At 38.2% G+C, this 17,540-nt stretch overlaps 1 non-coding gene across 1 annotated transcript; it reads left to right on the top strand.

The window, feature by feature from the left end:
• The first annotated feature begins 15,939 nt into the window (after positions 1 to 15,939).
• Positions 15,940 to 16,046, top strand: LOC141634838 (small nucleolar RNA R71). The gene has a single exon (XR_012539557.1). It is a non-coding gene; the product is annotated as a small nucleolar RNA R71 (small nucleolar RNA).
• Positions 16,047 to 17,540: the final 1,494 nt, after the last annotated feature.

The following is a 17,540-nucleotide window of genomic DNA, read 5'->3' as shown; positions in this document are numbered from 1 at the left end:
GTATGTATGTGGAGAATGGGAATGTGTAGAAAAGATGGTGATGATGTGATTTCGTAAGTTATTTATTGAAAGCATGATAGTTTTTTTACGATATGGCATTATAGAGATACGGGAGGAAAATTTGTTTGATTTGAGTTATACATAGAGTTATGTATACATATATGTTGTTGGTAGTGTTGTACGAGTTTATATAGCTGAAAGTTTGAGTAAGAGCATGAATAATTGGTGGAAAAGATGATAAGTGTTGCATGATAATATGATTTTTTTAAAGCATGTTGTATGATGGAAGAGATGTTATAGTTTTGTTATGCTAGTAACATGTGAATATGTTACTTGATGTCATATAATTGTAATTTTGTTTACGTAAAGTTATATAACAAAAACATGTGGGTAATATGTGATTGGTAAGTTGAATGAGATATGTGCATCGAGTTATTTGTTGCTTGGCTTTTGAAGATAGTAACATATGACTAGGAATACTGGTGCTATGAGTTTTGGATTGGTTTTGTTTGCTTGGTTGTTGTTTAAGTTGTTTGGAAGTAAAAATCAAATAGTTATGTCGTCTGATTACAGCAAAGTTGTCTTTAAACTGTTATAACTTGAGATGAATAAATGATTTTAATGTGATTTTAATTGGAGGTGATAGCTTGTCCTTTTACGATTCTAACGATAGGTCTCACACCCAAATCGACCAAGAAATGAGTGAGTTATGACTGTTTTACGAAAACTGGACAATGCTGAGAATTCGAGTACTCGATCGAGTATCCTTAGTACTCGATCGAGTAAGGGGGCACTCGATTGAGTACGTTAGTTACTCGATCGAGTAGCCCTGGTGATTTGTTTTGCGTGCTTCTGACCTTCACCTAGTCGATCGAGTAAGTCCCTTACTCGATCGAGTGGCCTGTACTCGATCTAATGACCTCTGTTTTGGGTCATAGGCTTATCTTTTGACTTCGTTGCATATTATGTTTAATTTAAAGGTATTAATTTGGTTCTTTATGCACCGTTTTACATGTATGTTGGTCTTGATACGTAAGTTACCCAATCTTATGGTGAAGTGAGTGGCACCTGTGGTGAGTAGGAGTTCGGTGGGAGGACATAAGTTACATGTGTTGTGATAGATAGTGGAAAAAGAAAAGGAAGATTGGTATGGTTGATTGAGACATAGAGCATGTTTTGTGAGATGAGATGAGCGATATGTTTGAATGTTGAGTAATGTAAAAGTAAATGAATGTGGGCAAGGGATGATGTGAGTTATGGAACGTGAGAATGAAAAGATAGAAAGAAAGAATGTGGATAGTAGCAACCTGAGATCTATAACGAATTATGGAGGGAGAAGGTTAGGAATAGTGTTGATTAAGAATATATGTAATAAAAGGTCGTTTCAGAGGAGTTGAGAAAAGTGGTATATAGTGAACTTAATGGAGACATGTCGCGATGTGGATTTGCAGATAGTGACTGAGTTTGGAAATTTGTGTTATCGAGAGACGAAACTAATGTGTGATTTCCTTGGGCAATTAACGGTATAAAAAGAATTTTGATTTCTAGAGATACAAAAAGGGAGATGTAATTGTTTGAACATTAAACGTTGATCCTATGGACAAATTAGTGGCAAGTGTGAGTGAGTGGAGTGATGAGAAGGGACCCATGGTAAGAAAGAGTGAGATGATATCGATATAAAATAATGGGATTTGAGTTTTGGAGCGATGAGAAGGTAATTGGTGCACTAAAGGGTTAGATAGAAGTAATAAGGAGTTGAGCTATTAAATGGTATTGTTGAGTATAAAGAGAAAAGAAGGATAAAAGTAAGCTGAGAAAAATGTTCACCGGAGTTATGTAACATAAAAGTAAGGAATCGTCGTGACGTATGATACTATCAAGAGTAAGTAAGTTAATGGTTATACAGAAGTTTCAGGACAACATGATTAATCATGAGTTTCGAGGAATTAAGGGAGTAAGAAGTTGGTTGAATATCTGCATGATATGAGATTTTGGTGGAGAGTTAGATGATGACACAATTAAGGATAGTATTGGGAAGAATGTTGAGGTAGTGTTGTTGATGGATTTGATGTTCGTTATTTGGGATGCTAACCACAGATAAGAAAGAAATCGTGATGTTTAGAGATGAGTGTAAGAGGTTTGATGTCCGGACAGTGGTAGTGTTATGGTTTTTGACTAGTGGTTAAGGGTGATGGTATATTAGAAAAGTGGCAATTCTAAAGAGGCTGATTTTATAGAGACTGAATTGATAAAAGTATGGTTGAGGAAGTATAAGACATAGTCTTAGGAGGCGGTTTCTCATAATGAGTGTTAGCGGTATGGTTATGTATGGCAGAAGGTGCTGGTGATGCGAATGGAAGAATGTGACGAGGGGCATGCGAGTTAAGCTCGGACAACAGGCAACCTTTGTTGAGTGGTAACTTACGTGATCAGGATTGACTGGTTGGATGTGATTACGGGTCTGTGATATATATATAAATGTTTGTGTGAGGTTTTGACCTCACAAGACGTGATATGGTGTGATTATCATAAAGTTGTTATTTGAATGTTCGGTAATGCATGTTGGGTACGCTAATCTAATTGAATGATGATTAAAAAGGTAATAATTTGAGTGATCTGGCATGACTGGTTATACCTGTATATATTCATGATACATGTCAATCTGTGATATGGTAAGGGGATGATATTCACGAGGTTATTATCTGTTTAATTCATAAAATATGTTGTGTTATGATTTAGTAAAGTGGATTTGAGTAAGTTTTTCTTGTCTGAGAAGTTATTCTGAGTCAGTGTTTATGGGAATTGTATGCAGTTTTGATGTCTATCGATGTGGTTGTTGTGCCTCGGGTGGTGATCCGGGCACGGCACATAGTGTGGTGGTGCGGGTATTTTCGCACTGCGGTGTGGCTGTTGGTGGCGGTGTTGCGATGCCGTCACCGGTTGTGGTGGAGTAGGCGGGATGATTATGATTCGAGTTTCGAAAGTACATACCAGTCATACATAGATTGTTGTTTTGTTTGATGTTGCTTTCTGTGAGTTTCAGTTTGTACAGATAGACAGTTGTTTTGTTATCGATGTTTCTTACCAGTTAAGTTTTGGAATGAGGGTAGAGTATGATATGAAAGAGAGTTGTACATGTTTTCGTTGTTGTCATGGTATAGTGACATTCTATTGATGGGACACGGATTGTGAGAAGTTATTCTGATAATTTTGATCTTGTTTTAAGATGAGGCATCGGTAGTCATAGTCATGGCAAGTGATTCGTAGAACATGTGTGGTAATGATCTGATATATGCAGGTGGTTCATAATCCTTTGTTGAGACAGTGAGTGTAGGGTGTTGAATAATAAGTGTCGTGTTAAGTTATGTATGAGTCTTGCTGTAATGAAAGAAAGGAATTTGAGGATCTAGTGTGAGTGTACGTAACAAGTGTGGATTGTGAGTTATGCTTTTGGCGATAAGCATTTTATATAGTTTATATAGAGAGGTGTGTCATGTTGCGGTAATAGGGAACAAGTGAAGTTTTGGGTTAAACTAAGAATTTTGTGGTATAGGTTAGGTGGTGTGACGAGTGAAGTGAAGTATGAGAGTTGTTTAAGTAAGAGAGCCTTGGATATGTGCATGGCGAGTGTTTAGATTATAGGTGGTTATCTTTGACATGCGGTGGTGATGAGGATAATGAAAAGATATATCTAGGATTTAGTATTAGCGAGTTACGAGGACGTAACATTTATCTTAAGAGGAGTAGGATGCGATAAAAGAGATTTTGATGGGTGTGCATATGGTAATATATTTGGAAGTTTGAGTCTTGATGTTAAATAAAAGGTTGATTCGTGTTGTGGTTAATTTTGTTAAAGGCCATGACCGTGCTTGTAGTAGTTCGATATTTAGGAGTGTGAGAATATTTCACAGTCTTGTGATTGGATGATGATGTTTATGAGTGTTAGTAAACTTCGAGGACGAAGTTCCTTTTAAGGGTGGTAGAATGTAACATTCCATTTGATGTCGATGAGTGTCTTGATTTTGGATTTGATAGTGGATGATACTATGGAGGTAGCAGCGTTAGAGGATGGTAGTTGGTTATGTATGAAGTTGGTGTCGTGAGAGATATATATGTGGTGGATACGATTCGTGAGTCATGTTAAGGAAGTAAACATAGTTGGTGGAGTGGGTGTTAAGAGTTCATGTTTTATGTTTGGTCGAGTTCTTGAGTTCTTAGTTATGTTGTTGTGTCTTGGTCGAGTTGGCATGGTTGTTTCATGTATGGGTTGAACTTCGGGGACGAAGTTCTTTTTAAGGAGGGAAGACTGTAATACTCCGTATTTATGAGTCTCTGGGTACTCTATCGAGTAGGCCTTACTCTGTCGAGTAAGGGTGAGTTGCGTTTTAAAATAGTTTCTGACCTGTTGGGTACTCGATCGAGTAACGTGGGTACTCGATCGAGTAAGGGGGCACTCGATCGAGTACATTAGCTACTCGATTGAAGTAGCCGGTTTACGGGGAGTTATTTCTCGGGTTTTGTTAATAATGCGATTAGGTATATAATCTTTTCCGTCATTGTTCTTAAACACTTTTCAAAACCTAATTACTATCAAGAGAGAAAACAAAACATCGTTCTTCGCATCTATCGCATTGTTAGCAAATCCCGGAGTTTGGAAGGTCGGATTTCACCTTTCTTTATACCGTTGAGATCCTTGCGTCAAGGGTAAGATCTATGTACCATTTTTATAGTATTTCCTTTAAGTTGTTTAAACCCTAATATGGGGAATTGGAGGTTTTGTTGTAGATAATGATTGGTAGTGATTATGTGTATGTATGATAGGAGGAGGATTTGTAGAAGAGACTTTTTGATACAGCTGTTGAGACTGTCTAATTGTTCTGATTGTTGTGCTTTCCAGGTAGGATTTCTTACTCAGTATTAGTCCCATAATGTGATGTTGATGAGTTGTGGTTGATTGAATAATATAGTAATTGTATTGTGACGGTTGTGATTGTGATTGTTTGTCTCTGGTTCTCGAGATGCGTTCTCGGCTGAGTGGGGTCACTTGCGGGAGTGGCTTTACGCCCTAGTTTCGCCCTTCGTGGAACCCGCCACGGAAGGGGATGTGCACATTAATGGACAGGGTTATCGCTCGGTATGATGAGCGGGGCTTAGGTGGGTACGGCTGCGGTCCCCCATTGGCAGGGCTGGTCCAGTGGACAGTCGGTGATTGAGATTGATGGGGCTGGTGTGATTGTGTGTGTGTGTGTGACGGTTAAGCTGTCTGTTTATCGTATTGTTGATATATATATATAAGTTGTGTGATTAGCACTGACCCCGGTTGTTGTTTTGCAAAACCTGCGGTGATCCATTCGGAGATGGTGAGCAGTAATTGAGCAGGTTTGAGTTGAGTCACATGGGATTGCTGGGATGTGCCACTGTCTGACGATAGAAGTCTTCTTTGTAGCTTAGTAGTTTTATAAACTTTGCATTTAGTTGTTTAGACAGTTGGTTTGAGAACTTGTACTCGTATTTTGGGATTTGGCCTTGGTTGTACTTTTCACTAAAGTTATATCATTTAAAGTCGTTTCGTTATTGTCTTATGATTATCATGCCTCGGGTAACCGAGATGGTGGCATCCTTATACCTGAGTGGTCCTGGTAAGGCACTTGGAGTATGGGGGTGTTACAGGTATGTCAGGACGTGTCCCGGTACCAGTGTGGTTGTCGGTATGTCTGGGCGTGTCCCGGTACCGTGGTGGTGGTTGTTGATGGTGATTCATTCATATCATAGTCATGTTGTATGTTCCCACACTCGAGTCGAGTCACACTTTATTTATTTAATGAAACTGACGTTTGTGTGTCTGTGCATTGTTACTTATCTCTTTAGGGTGGCTTGTGTTGATCCATATGATATCCTTTGGTCATATGGGGAGAAGATTATATTCAGGTTGTTTCGATAGTACGCGGGAGACGGGACGAGCTCGATGATATCACAAGACGAGTCTAGTTGGCTATAAGAGTATAGATGTCACGAGTTGTATTTTATTTATTCATTTGTTTACGTTTATGTAATTTACTAAACATTACATTAATAAAATGTTCTTTGATTGAAGTTTTGAAACCCTACCTCGGGAAACCGAGATGGTAACGCTCCGATCATCTTGGCCGGATAGTTGGAGTGTTACACTGCCGATCAAGTGATTTGAAAAATGCAAAATTTTATTTCGCAAACAGGCAAGTTCAGAAAATTTTAATTTATGAACTCTGATGCATGTCAGGGCCTGCCGATCAGTTATTACAAAATTTTATTTCGCAAAAAGGTAAGTTCAGAAAATTTTATTTTAAGAACTTAGATGCGTATCACGGCCCGCCAACTAATTTATTTGAAAATTGCAAAATTTTATTTCGCAAAAGGACATGTTCAAAAAAATTTATTTTATGAACTCAAATGCGTATTAGGGCTCGCCGAGCGCAAGTTTAATTAGTAATTCTGAAAAAGCTAGATTTGAAAATCGTAAAATTTTATTTCACGAAATGGGCTGAAGAATTGTAAAATTTTACTTTGCAAAAAGATTTGACTGGAATTTTTCACAATCATTGATTTTGAAATTAACAAAAAAAAAAAATTACGAGAAAAATGAGAATTTATGAAAAGCCCCCACTTTGGATGAATCTAGATGATGAAGATTAGAGTAGTCGACTGAGAATAGTTAATGACAAATATATGACACCTAAAATGCAAATACATGTTCTAGATATGATGCATGTATGATGAATGCAAATGCTGGTTTCGAAAACCTTTGAAATGAGTAACAAAAGTATTTTTTTTTGAAAATATTTTGAAAAAGATGGGCTCTAACCCAAATGTGATCCAAGTAGAATTAATGGACACGGTTACTCTAGAAATATCTCTGGTGTGGAGAATATTTATCATTTTTTTACTTGTGAATTTGAGTTATGTTTTGATGGGTTTTGCCCTCTTTAAAGTAGCAAGCTCTGCTAATTAGGCAAAGTAATACCATAAAAACAAAATATTTTTGTGACCATATAAATTGAGTTACATCCCCCGAAGTCTTAGATGCTAAACGAGGGTGATAAATGGAGTGGGGTATAATGTTCTATGGTGTTAGGAGACACTGAAGATCTGTGTGCCTATCTCACTCACCTAAATGAATGAAAGGATCGTCCCAAGAGGAATGAAGACAATGTAACTCTGGATTGACTTGTCTTAGAATTGAAAAAATGACTACTTTGCAATTTGTTTGCAAATTGTGACTGGAATTGTTTTCCTTATGAACTTTTGAGAGTTTCGAGACTTTTGATATTGGATTTCTTTCTATTTTAGATCATTTTTTTGTCTTTTAACTTTTTGAGACTTTTGACACTGGATTTGAATGTGTTTCAGATCATGTTTTTTTTTATCTTTGACATTTGAGCCTTTTGAAACTTGATTTGAATCTGTTTGAGATTAAATTTTGATTTGAATATGTTTGAGCTTGTATTGTGGTCGGACTCACATGAAGCTTAATTTTCGGTTACTTTTCGTTAGGAACACCTAGACCAAAACAATATTTATATCTCCACAAACAACTCTACTATTAGTAAAGAGGTAAGTAAAGGTCGGATCCCAAGGGACGGGTATTGATGTAGGATTTTCGATTGCAAGTAGCGGTGTCTAGGGGTGTCACGATTTGGGTTGAGATAAGAAGATCACTAAACTAAATAGCAGTAAGAGTAAACAAGAAAGATGATTAAAATGAGATGTAAACAATTGATTAAAAGCACTAGGGTGTCATGGGGTCATAGAGGATGCATGGGAATTGATGATACAAACATATTCTCAAATTATAAGCAAGCAATTATTGTTGTGATAGATCGAGTTGGTTTATATCTGACAATCCTAGGAAGGTTTGGGTCTCGGAGCCGAATCGATTAGATTGTACAACACCCACAAGTCGACTTAATCCTCCCCAATCAACTATATGCATGGTCTACTGAGACTCGAGTTGATTTATGTCTTACAAGTCTCTATGAAAAGGTAAGTGATGGGTAAAAAAATACAAGGATTCATAGGCTCACATTTCATCAAACATAACATGTGCATAAGTTGAGATCACAACAAGCAAGCAAAAAAATCATGAAAACATATTAAATTAAGCATGAATCATCCCCCATGTTGGTTTCCCCTAATTACCCATTAACCCTAGTTATGGAAAATACTCACTCATTATCAAGTTTAACATGTTAACAAGGTTGTCAATCATATTAACAAAGCAAAACATGATGAATAAATGAAGATGATTAACAATAATTAAAAAGGGATCAAGATAATTATACCTAATGATGATTCCAAAATAAAGCAAAGAATAATAGAAGTACTTGATCAATGATTGGAAGGTTGTCAATCTCCCAATAATAACCCAAATAATCTGCAATTACCCGAAATAAAAGATGAACAAAAGAGAAACTAAGGAAATGAGATTTGTATTAATATTTGATTAGAAGTTGATTACAAGATTAAGAAGAGATTAGAATGATATAAACTACACTAAAGATTGATAAGAAGAACATTATTAATCTAATTAGACTAATGGGGTATTTATAGTGGGGATTAGGTACACAAATTAGAGTTTGCTAAGGGCTTAAATGACGATTAAGTCCTTGAGGAATCGCTCCTCTCAGAAAAGATGCGGGTCTCCTTTTAGCCGGTCTTTCAAAAATATGCGCATTCTTAATGGAGCAAGAAGATGACGTATGGGTCTGTAACACAATCCGAGCGTCCAAGGGTTAGGACGAGCGGATTCTCAGGTGGCTGGACGAGCGGATTGCTGGCTTGGACGAGCGGATTCTGTCTTGTCCCAGCCTTCCTTTTCTTCTTTTCTTCTTCTTTTCTCCCAACAATCCTCCGGGATTTTGTCGGGAATGCAAGGATTTCTTCATCATTGCCCATCTACTACAATATGTACAAAGGCCTTCTAGTCTTGTCTTCTCTTTGATGCTTGGTCATTAGATTCGATCAATTTAGCTCTATTTTGCCATGAAAATGCAAGGTTTGCACTCCTCTTCTACCAAGGAAACAAAACCTCAAAGAATATGCAAAATAAAGGACTAAAGATAGTAAATGACCCAAATGTGCACTAAAAAGCATAGGAACGAGGCTAATTCGGGGACTAAATATGCTCAAATAATGGTCACATCAAATATCTCCAAACCGAACCTTTGCTCATCCCGAGTAAAGAGGTGATAAAAACTAGGACCGTTATTTAAACTATCCTACTAATATAGCCGACATGAGACAATTAGCGGGTCTCACTCTGCCCCTTCAACTCACAACAAGACAACCATGAGGTAGGATGCCTTCTTGCAAGGCAAGGTGGGTCTTGCCAAAATGGCGACACATCCAATCATTAAAGCACATAAAATCAAGTAATGGATGCATCTACAAAAGAATAACCACTTTCCTCCTTTAAGTGGCGGAAATTATCTAAAGGGGAAGCAATTCAAGGGTACACACTCCTTCATAGATGCAATTTCTTCAAACTACTAAGCCTAGAAGGATACCAATAAATCACCTCCAAGTTGTGTCAAGCTAGGGTACCTTTGTCCTAAATCGTTAAATGCTTTTGTCAAGAATAGACTCCCTATGGTGTTAGAAACACTGGAGGATCGCGGAATTCCCCCTCTTGCCTAGACAAGAAGAAGGGTCATCCCCTCTCTACCATGCACAAAAGTGGATACGATGGATAAAGGGATCGATAGTTTTTTTAGTTTCATTTTGGGAGTTTGCTTTTGTTGTTTGTTTTTCCCCTCAATTTCTTGTGGCATTTGACATTTGAGAACACATTCTTTTTGCCATTTCATTTGATTTTTGGCATTTCAATACTTGACAACTTTTAAACTTTTTGCATTTTATTTTGAACATTTTCAAAGTCACCCCAATTAGTAACGAGGGTGCCTTATATTTGAAGCATAGGAGTTTTTATATTTGTTACTCCTCTTTTCTTTTGATACAATTGCAAACTTTTTCTTTTCTTTTCATTTCTTGAACTCAAATTTTTGAACAATTTTTTTTTGTACCCATTCCCTTTGATGACAAAATGTATGGTAGAACATGGATGAATGATGGTTGCATGGTTTCAAGGGTCACCTTGGAATAAACGGTAGCCAAGGAGTTATCACACCACAAGGTACTCTTGACTAGGCCTTAATCCATGGGTCAAAGGATACTAGCATGACATATCCTAGGGTGTTTTACAAGTATTCTAACAAGCAAAGTCTTAAGAAGAAAAAGCATCTACTAGGGCCTTATATACACTTGTCAAGTTTCCCAAGTAGACGGTTTCACAAAATTTTTCTAACATGCAAACTACATGCCATGATGCAACTAACATTTATACATCCTAATGCATATGCTTCTACCAACTAGTATGCCAAATAATCTAAATGCAATCCTAAATTCACATTGTTTTTACCGCATCAATCAAAATAAAGCCACATAGTCATTAACATAAAGAGGAAAAAGGAGATTGGAAAGATCATACCATGCGGTCTTCAATATCCTCATGTCTCGGATGTGGCATAGTCAATCAATGTGAACAAGGATGAACAAACACAATATATACAAAACAATATATACAAGACTACACTACAAAGGAAATGAACATGTTTTTGGATTTTTCAATTTTTCAAACTTTTTTCAATTTTTGATTTTTTTTGGATTTTGAATAAAAGTCAAGTTAGAATTTTGCATCCCCAGACTAGTATGGGCATTGTCCTCAATGGCCAATACGATAGGAAATTATGCAAATATGATGCATGATTCCTATACTAAATGCAAATTATACTAAGCTACACTACATGATGCATGTGTTTTTGTTATGGCGGAGAGCATAATTTAAATTAGCTCCCAATGCATATGCATGGACTTCCCCAAACCAAAATAGACATTATTTCTAACGTCTTCAATTTTGGGGTAGTTCATGCACATGGAATGCAATGCATGAAACTAAAGATTGTCATTTTGGATTTTACAAGTGGGAACAATAAAAATGAACACCTTAATGAAGCCAACGTGTTAGTCCTCCATGTTCCTAGGACTCCACAAAATAAATGATCAAAATATAATAAAGAAAACAAAAGAAGTAGATAAACCATAAGAGGGGTGAAAGAATGTAGGAGCCTCCAAGGTTTGCTAATCCTCCATCATATCATCATTATCATCATCTTCCTCCATAGATGTGGAATCATCTCCACTCCCGCTTTCACTTCCTTGCTCTTCCTCACTTTCCTCTTCCTCTTCTTGAGCTTCTTCTTCTTGAACACCTTCTAGAACCTCTTCTTCTTCTTCACCTTCTTCATCAACACCCTCAACATCAACATTCTCCTCTCCACCCGGTCTTCCACCACTAGAGGTGCTAGGAAAGACAAATTCCCTATCCGCCCAACTAGGCAAAGAACATGATGGATCAAGAAGTCCTTGCCTAGCTAGATGTAGGAGGGGCGGATATTGGGCCTTGTAAGCATCCACTCTATCATTGTAACCTTGCTTGTGCATTTTCCTCATGAGTAGAGTCATGTAATCATTTCCTACTTCGACATCCTTGGGTTTGAATTCGTGATACTCAAATGGGTAGGGTGGTGTGATAATGGAGGAGGAGGGCTCGTCAATCTCGCCTCTTTGTTGTTGAATAATATACTCGGTCTCCTCGGAGAGTGGAAGAAGGTAGTTCGGTCGGTGAACACTCAATCGGCAAATCTTTGAAGGCAAGGTGAAGGATCTAGCTTCATTGGTTAACCACCCATATTTGGTGTCAAGAGAATCATGCTTGACCCACTTAAACTTGTGAATCATGGTGTCCATATCAATGAGATGGCCTCCTTTAACCGCCACATAAGTGTTGTCTTTGTTGACATTTGGGTTAAAGTGCTTGGCCAAATGGGTAAATAGTCCTCCATTTACAATGAAAGAGGTGCCCTCTTTACCACAATTGACATTAAGCCATCGTTCAATCAAAAGTCATAGAGCATTATATGGCTTAGTAAATTCTCTTCCTATGTTCAAGGCCGACTCAAGAAGAACACAATCGATCTTGGTAAGATGATTAGTGCCATTTCTTGCTATCAAAGTATTCCCAATGACCTTATGCCATACTCTAATGCCCGGATGGTGGATAATAGAGCACCACAATCATGAAAGCGCACAAATTTCTTTTCGGAAATTGCCTCCGAAAGAGGAGCGGGGTCATACTTGTCGGGGATCTTTGTATATTTCGGGGTATCTCTAAGGCCTAAAATCTTACTCAATTCGCCATAAGTGATGCGTCTATCAACATTTGCAAGACGAAACTCGATGTGGGTTCTAGTCTCCACCCTTGTGACTTTAAAGGAACTCAAAAATTCCAAGGTGAAAGAGGGGTATGTCAATTCTTTCATGGTAAACAGTTTACCCAATCCCATAGACTCAAGAAGGTTTTGGTTTGTTCAAGAACACCCAACTTTGTCAAAGCATCTTCACAAATAAATTTTGTAGGCATAATGGTCTTTTTATTAAAGAGAACAAATTTATCCCTATGAGTGTCGGAAGTGAAAATTACCTCCGGATAATTGGATAATTGCTCAATGACCGGAGTTGTTGATGTTGTAGCTTCCATAGGGGGACCTTGTTGAACCTCCAACCTTGCCTCATGGACTACCAATGCCTTTGACAATTGTATTGCTTGAAGAGCTTGTTGCCTTTTTGAAAGTGTCTTCTTTGGGGGTGCCTTGTTACCTCCTTTAGTTCTTGCCATTTTCCTTTACTTGATTACACTAATGAAGGATTGAAATCTTCAATTTTTAGTGATACCCAAATCGATTTAGGATGAATGTTGTTTTATATCCTAAAAATCGACTCAAAAGTTGAAGACTTTGGTGTTTGAATCAATTGTTGTTGCGAAAGGAGTGATTAATTTTTGTTGTGAGGAAGTTTGGATTTGATTTTGTTGAATTTGGTTGAGGATTTTTTTGTTTTGTTGATGTAGAGGATGAGGGTTTTTGGGGTTTTTGGGTTTTGGGTAGTGTTTGAATGTAGAAGAAATGAAAATGAATGAGGGAGGAGGGTTTAAAAGACCCGTTATGTTTGAAATAGCAGGGGGGACGAGCGGACCAGGGGTTGGGACGAGCGGATTCTCCGTGTTTTATCTCAGGAAAGGACGCCACAGGACGAGCGTCTTTCAGCAAAGACGAGCGAATTTTTCAATTTGAGACGAGCGTCTTCCTGGACGGACGCTCGGATTCTGTTACAGGGAGAAACTTTAAAATTCAACAGCAGAAAGACGAGCGTCTTTCCTGTAAGAGGAGCGTCCAGAATAAGACGAGCGGATTCTTAATTGAGACGCTCGGATTCTGTGACAGACCAGTTTTTTGAATTCTGCAGCTCTGCCAGACGAGCGGATTGCATCTTAGACGCTCGGATTCCTTGACGACGAGCGTATTCCCTTTTGGCCGCTCGGATTCTTCCTTGACCACACGGATTCAGGTCCATCCGTGGGTACTGCATAACCCATATCATTTTCATTCTTCATTTCTCGTGTCCTTCATTGTAGGGGCACTACAAAGGCATGAATAGCCTAGGCAATTGTTATCCCCACACTAAGTCAAAGCACGACACATTAATGAAACCATAAGTCCCTCCGTCACTTCTCTTAAAATGATGAATATCTTGATCAAGGCACAAAAATATAAATCCCATAATGACAAAAATGCAATGTAAAAATTGAAATGCAAGTTAGGGAGTTAGAATATATACAAATGGTGGTTTAGGGAGGACTCCACCAAACTCTCATCCAATGTGAGATGTCAAGGGGGCATGTTCAAGGTGTTGTTGATGTTACTCAACACCTTGAAGAAGTAGTAAAAAGCTTGTTCATTGTCATGATAAAGGTCCTCAATAGATTTTTGCACTTGTTGTTCTCAGTGATGGTCTTGGTTCATAGCATTACCAATGTAGGGATTGAATATCCCTTCGAACTCATCATCCCAAAGACCGCAAACTTCGTCTACTTGATCATTAATAATTTATTGAGTTGATAGAGACAACTCTCCTTCTTTCTTGTTTTGGCCAATAAGACCATCCTCTTCACTTGTCATGGGTGAGCTTTTCAAGCTCTCATTGTTGCTATTTCCTTGCTCTTTTGATGGAGCATCATCAACTTTCTTTTTCCATTGGAATTCCGACTTCTTCCTATCATCCTTCCGGCTATAGTGATCAACCATAAAGCATGGTTCATGCAATCAGGGAGCTCTCATGGTCTTGTCAAGATTGAAAGTTATGGTCTCGTCTCCCACTTCTAGAGTAAGCTCTCCGGGCTTCACATCTATCACCGCACCCGCAGTGTGCAAGAAAGGTCTACCTAGGATGATTGGAATATTGGAGTCTTCTTCCATGCCAACAATGACAAAGTCCACCGGGATGAAGAATTTGCCAATTCTCACGGGAACATCTTCCCATATCCCTAACGGTGTCTTCGTCGATCTATCGGCCATTTGGAGTGTGATGTTGGTACATTTAAGTTCTCCCATCCCTAGCCTTTTACTAACCGAATACGGCATAACACTCACGCTTGCTCCTAGATTACACAAAGCCTTGTTGATCGTGGTGTCGCCAATGGTACACGGTATTAAGAAGCTTCCCGGATCATTAAGTTTTGGAGGTGAACTCCCTTGAAGGATTGCACTACTCACCTTAGTGAAGGCGATAGTTTCAAGCTTCCGGGTCGACTTGTTTTTCGTAAGGATGTCCTTCATGTACTTTGCATAGGCCGGCACGTGATTGATTAATTCCGTGAAAGGAATCGAGACTTCCAAATTCTTCAATATTTCCATGAATTTTCCAAGTTGATCATCAAACTTAGGCTTAGTTTGACGACTTGGGAATAGAAGTCTAATCACAATGGGCTCCTTCTCCTTGGCCTTTTCTTCACTTTTCTTTGAAACTTCTTCTTTTTTTAGTTCATCTTTCTTACAGTTTTGCACTTCTTCTTCTTTGTCACAAGCTTTCACAACTTCATCCTCAACTTGCTTCTTTGGTCCTTCATATCTCGTACCATTCCTCAAGTGAATGGCACTAACCGTTTTATGCCTTGGGGGATTACTTTGAGGTGGTAATTGCCCCTTTTGTCTTTGAGAGTTTCAATATGCTAGTTGGGTCAATTGAGTTTCCAACATTTTTCTGTGCGCTAGGATGTTATTGATGGTGATGTCTTTTGCTTGGCTATCTTTTTGCATTTGAGTGAAAAATTCTTGTTGATTCTTTTGCATTTGGAGGTCCGCTTTTTGAACATCAAAACCTTGGTCATTTTGTTGATTGTATGGAGTTTGATTTTGGTAACCTTGGTTTTGGTTGAAAAAGGGTCTTTGATTTTGGTTTCTCATGGGAGGTGGGGTGTGTGTTTGTTGAGGGTTTTGAACATTTTGGCTTTTGTATGAGAGATTTGGGTGGAATTTGGTGTTTTCATTGTAATAATTGGAATATGGGGTACCACTCTTGTATTCTTGAAAAGCATTCACTTGTTCATTTGTTCCCCTACATTCACTTTGGTCATGTCCCAAAGTTCCACAATTCTCACATATCCCACTTGGGATTGATGAAGATGCTACCATGGCATTAACATGATGCTTTGGTGATTTTGAGGCTTCTTCAAGTTTAGCCATAGCCTTCTCAAACTTTAAGTTGATGGTATCAATATGAGCACTAAGTTGAGCACCCAATTGAGTAATAGAGTCCACTTCATGCTTTCCTCCTCTAGTAGCCTGGCGAGGTCTACTATATTGTGAATTATGGACCACCATTTCCTCAATCTTGTTCCAAGTTTGATTATCGTCAACTTCGGTGAACATACCATTTGATCCCATGTTGAGAATGTTTCTTGAGTCTTCATAAAGACCATTCCAAAATTGTTGTACCAAGAACCACTCGCTAAGTCCATGATGAGGACATGAGCGACAAATTCCTTTGAACCGCTCCTAAGCTTCATACAAATATTCTTCGTCCCTTTGCTTAAAACCCGTAATTTGAGCTCTTAGCATATTAGTCTTTTCCGGAGGATAAAATTTTTTGTAGAAAGCTAGAGCCAACTTCTTCCAAGAGTCAATTCCAAGAGTAGCTTTATCAAGGCTCTTCAACCATTGTTTTGCGGTGCCAATTAGAGAAAAAGGGAATAAGACCCATCGAATTTGGTCTTGAGTCACACTGGTTTGTGAAATCGCTTCACAATAGTCACAAAAAGTCTCCATGTGAGAGTGAGGGTCTTCACTAGGCATCCCCCCAAATTGGATTTTTTCGACTAATTGGATAAATGCGGATTTTGCAATGAAATTTCCGGTTAGGTGTTGTGGTGTGGGAGTTCCATTGGGTAGGTTCTCCTCGGTTGGTACGGAATGTGATGAAAATTTAGGCATTGTGGGTTGATTTTGTGATTGATTTGGTGGTTGATTTTGTGTTGGGTTCTCCTCACCTTCTCTTGCAAAAGGGTTGATGAACTCAAGAGAATGAATATCTACAACCTCACCAATTCCTCTCAAAGTGTTTCTAGCAAGCCTTCTATTGGTTGTCAAAGTCCTTTCATTCTCGTGATCAATGGATAACAAGTTACCTTGTGATCTTCTAGACATGCAAAATATCAAACAACTTGAAAACAATTAGAACAAACCTTGAGGAGTTTTACTTTCCCAAGGCAAAGAAAGACACAACTAATAATAATCTAAGAAAATCAAATCAAGTCAACACCGGGGTAACTTGGAGCTTAATTTTCGGTTACTTGTCGTTAGGAACACCTAGACCAAAACAATATTTATATCTCCACAAACAACTCTACTATTGGTAAAGAGGTAAGTAAAGGTCGGATCCCAAGGGACGGGTATTGATGTAGGATTTTCGATTGCAAGTAGCGGTGTCTAGGGGTGTCATGATTTTGGTTGAGATAAGAAGATCACTAAACTAAATAGCAATAAGAGTAAACAAGCAAGATGATTAAAATGAGATGTAAACAATTGATTAAAAGCACTAGGGTGTCATGGGGTCATAGAGGATGCATGGGAAGTGATCATACAAACATATTCTCAAATTATAAGCAAGCAATTATTGTTGTGATAGATCGAGTTGGTTTATATCTTACAATCCTAGGAAGGTTTGGGTCCCGGAGCCGAATCGATTAGATTGTACAATACCTACAAGTCGACTTAATCCTCCCTACTCAACTATATGCATGGTCTAATGAGACTCGAGTTGGTTTATGTCTTACAAGTCTCATTGAAAAGGTAAGTGATGGGTAAAAATGCAAGGATTCATAGGCTCACATTTCATCAAACATGACATGTGCATAAGTTGAGATCATAACAAGCAAGCAAATAAATCATGAAAACATATTAAATTAACCATGAATCATCCCCCATGCTGGTTTCCCCTAATTACCCATAAACCCTAGTTAAGGAAACTACTCACTCATTATCAAGTTTAACATGTTAACAAGGTTGTCAATCATATTAACAAAGCAAAACATGATGAATAAATGAAGATGATTA

Source organism: Silene latifolia, chromosome Y (assembly GCF_048544455.1).
Source record: "Silene latifolia isolate original U9 population chromosome Y, ASM4854445v1, whole genome shotgun sequence".
NCBI classification, from domain to species: Eukaryota; Viridiplantae; Streptophyta; class Magnoliopsida; order Caryophyllales; family Caryophyllaceae; genus Silene; species Silene latifolia.
Note: the sequence above shows the minus strand (reverse complement) of the source record. Positions and strands in the feature narration are given on the sequence as shown.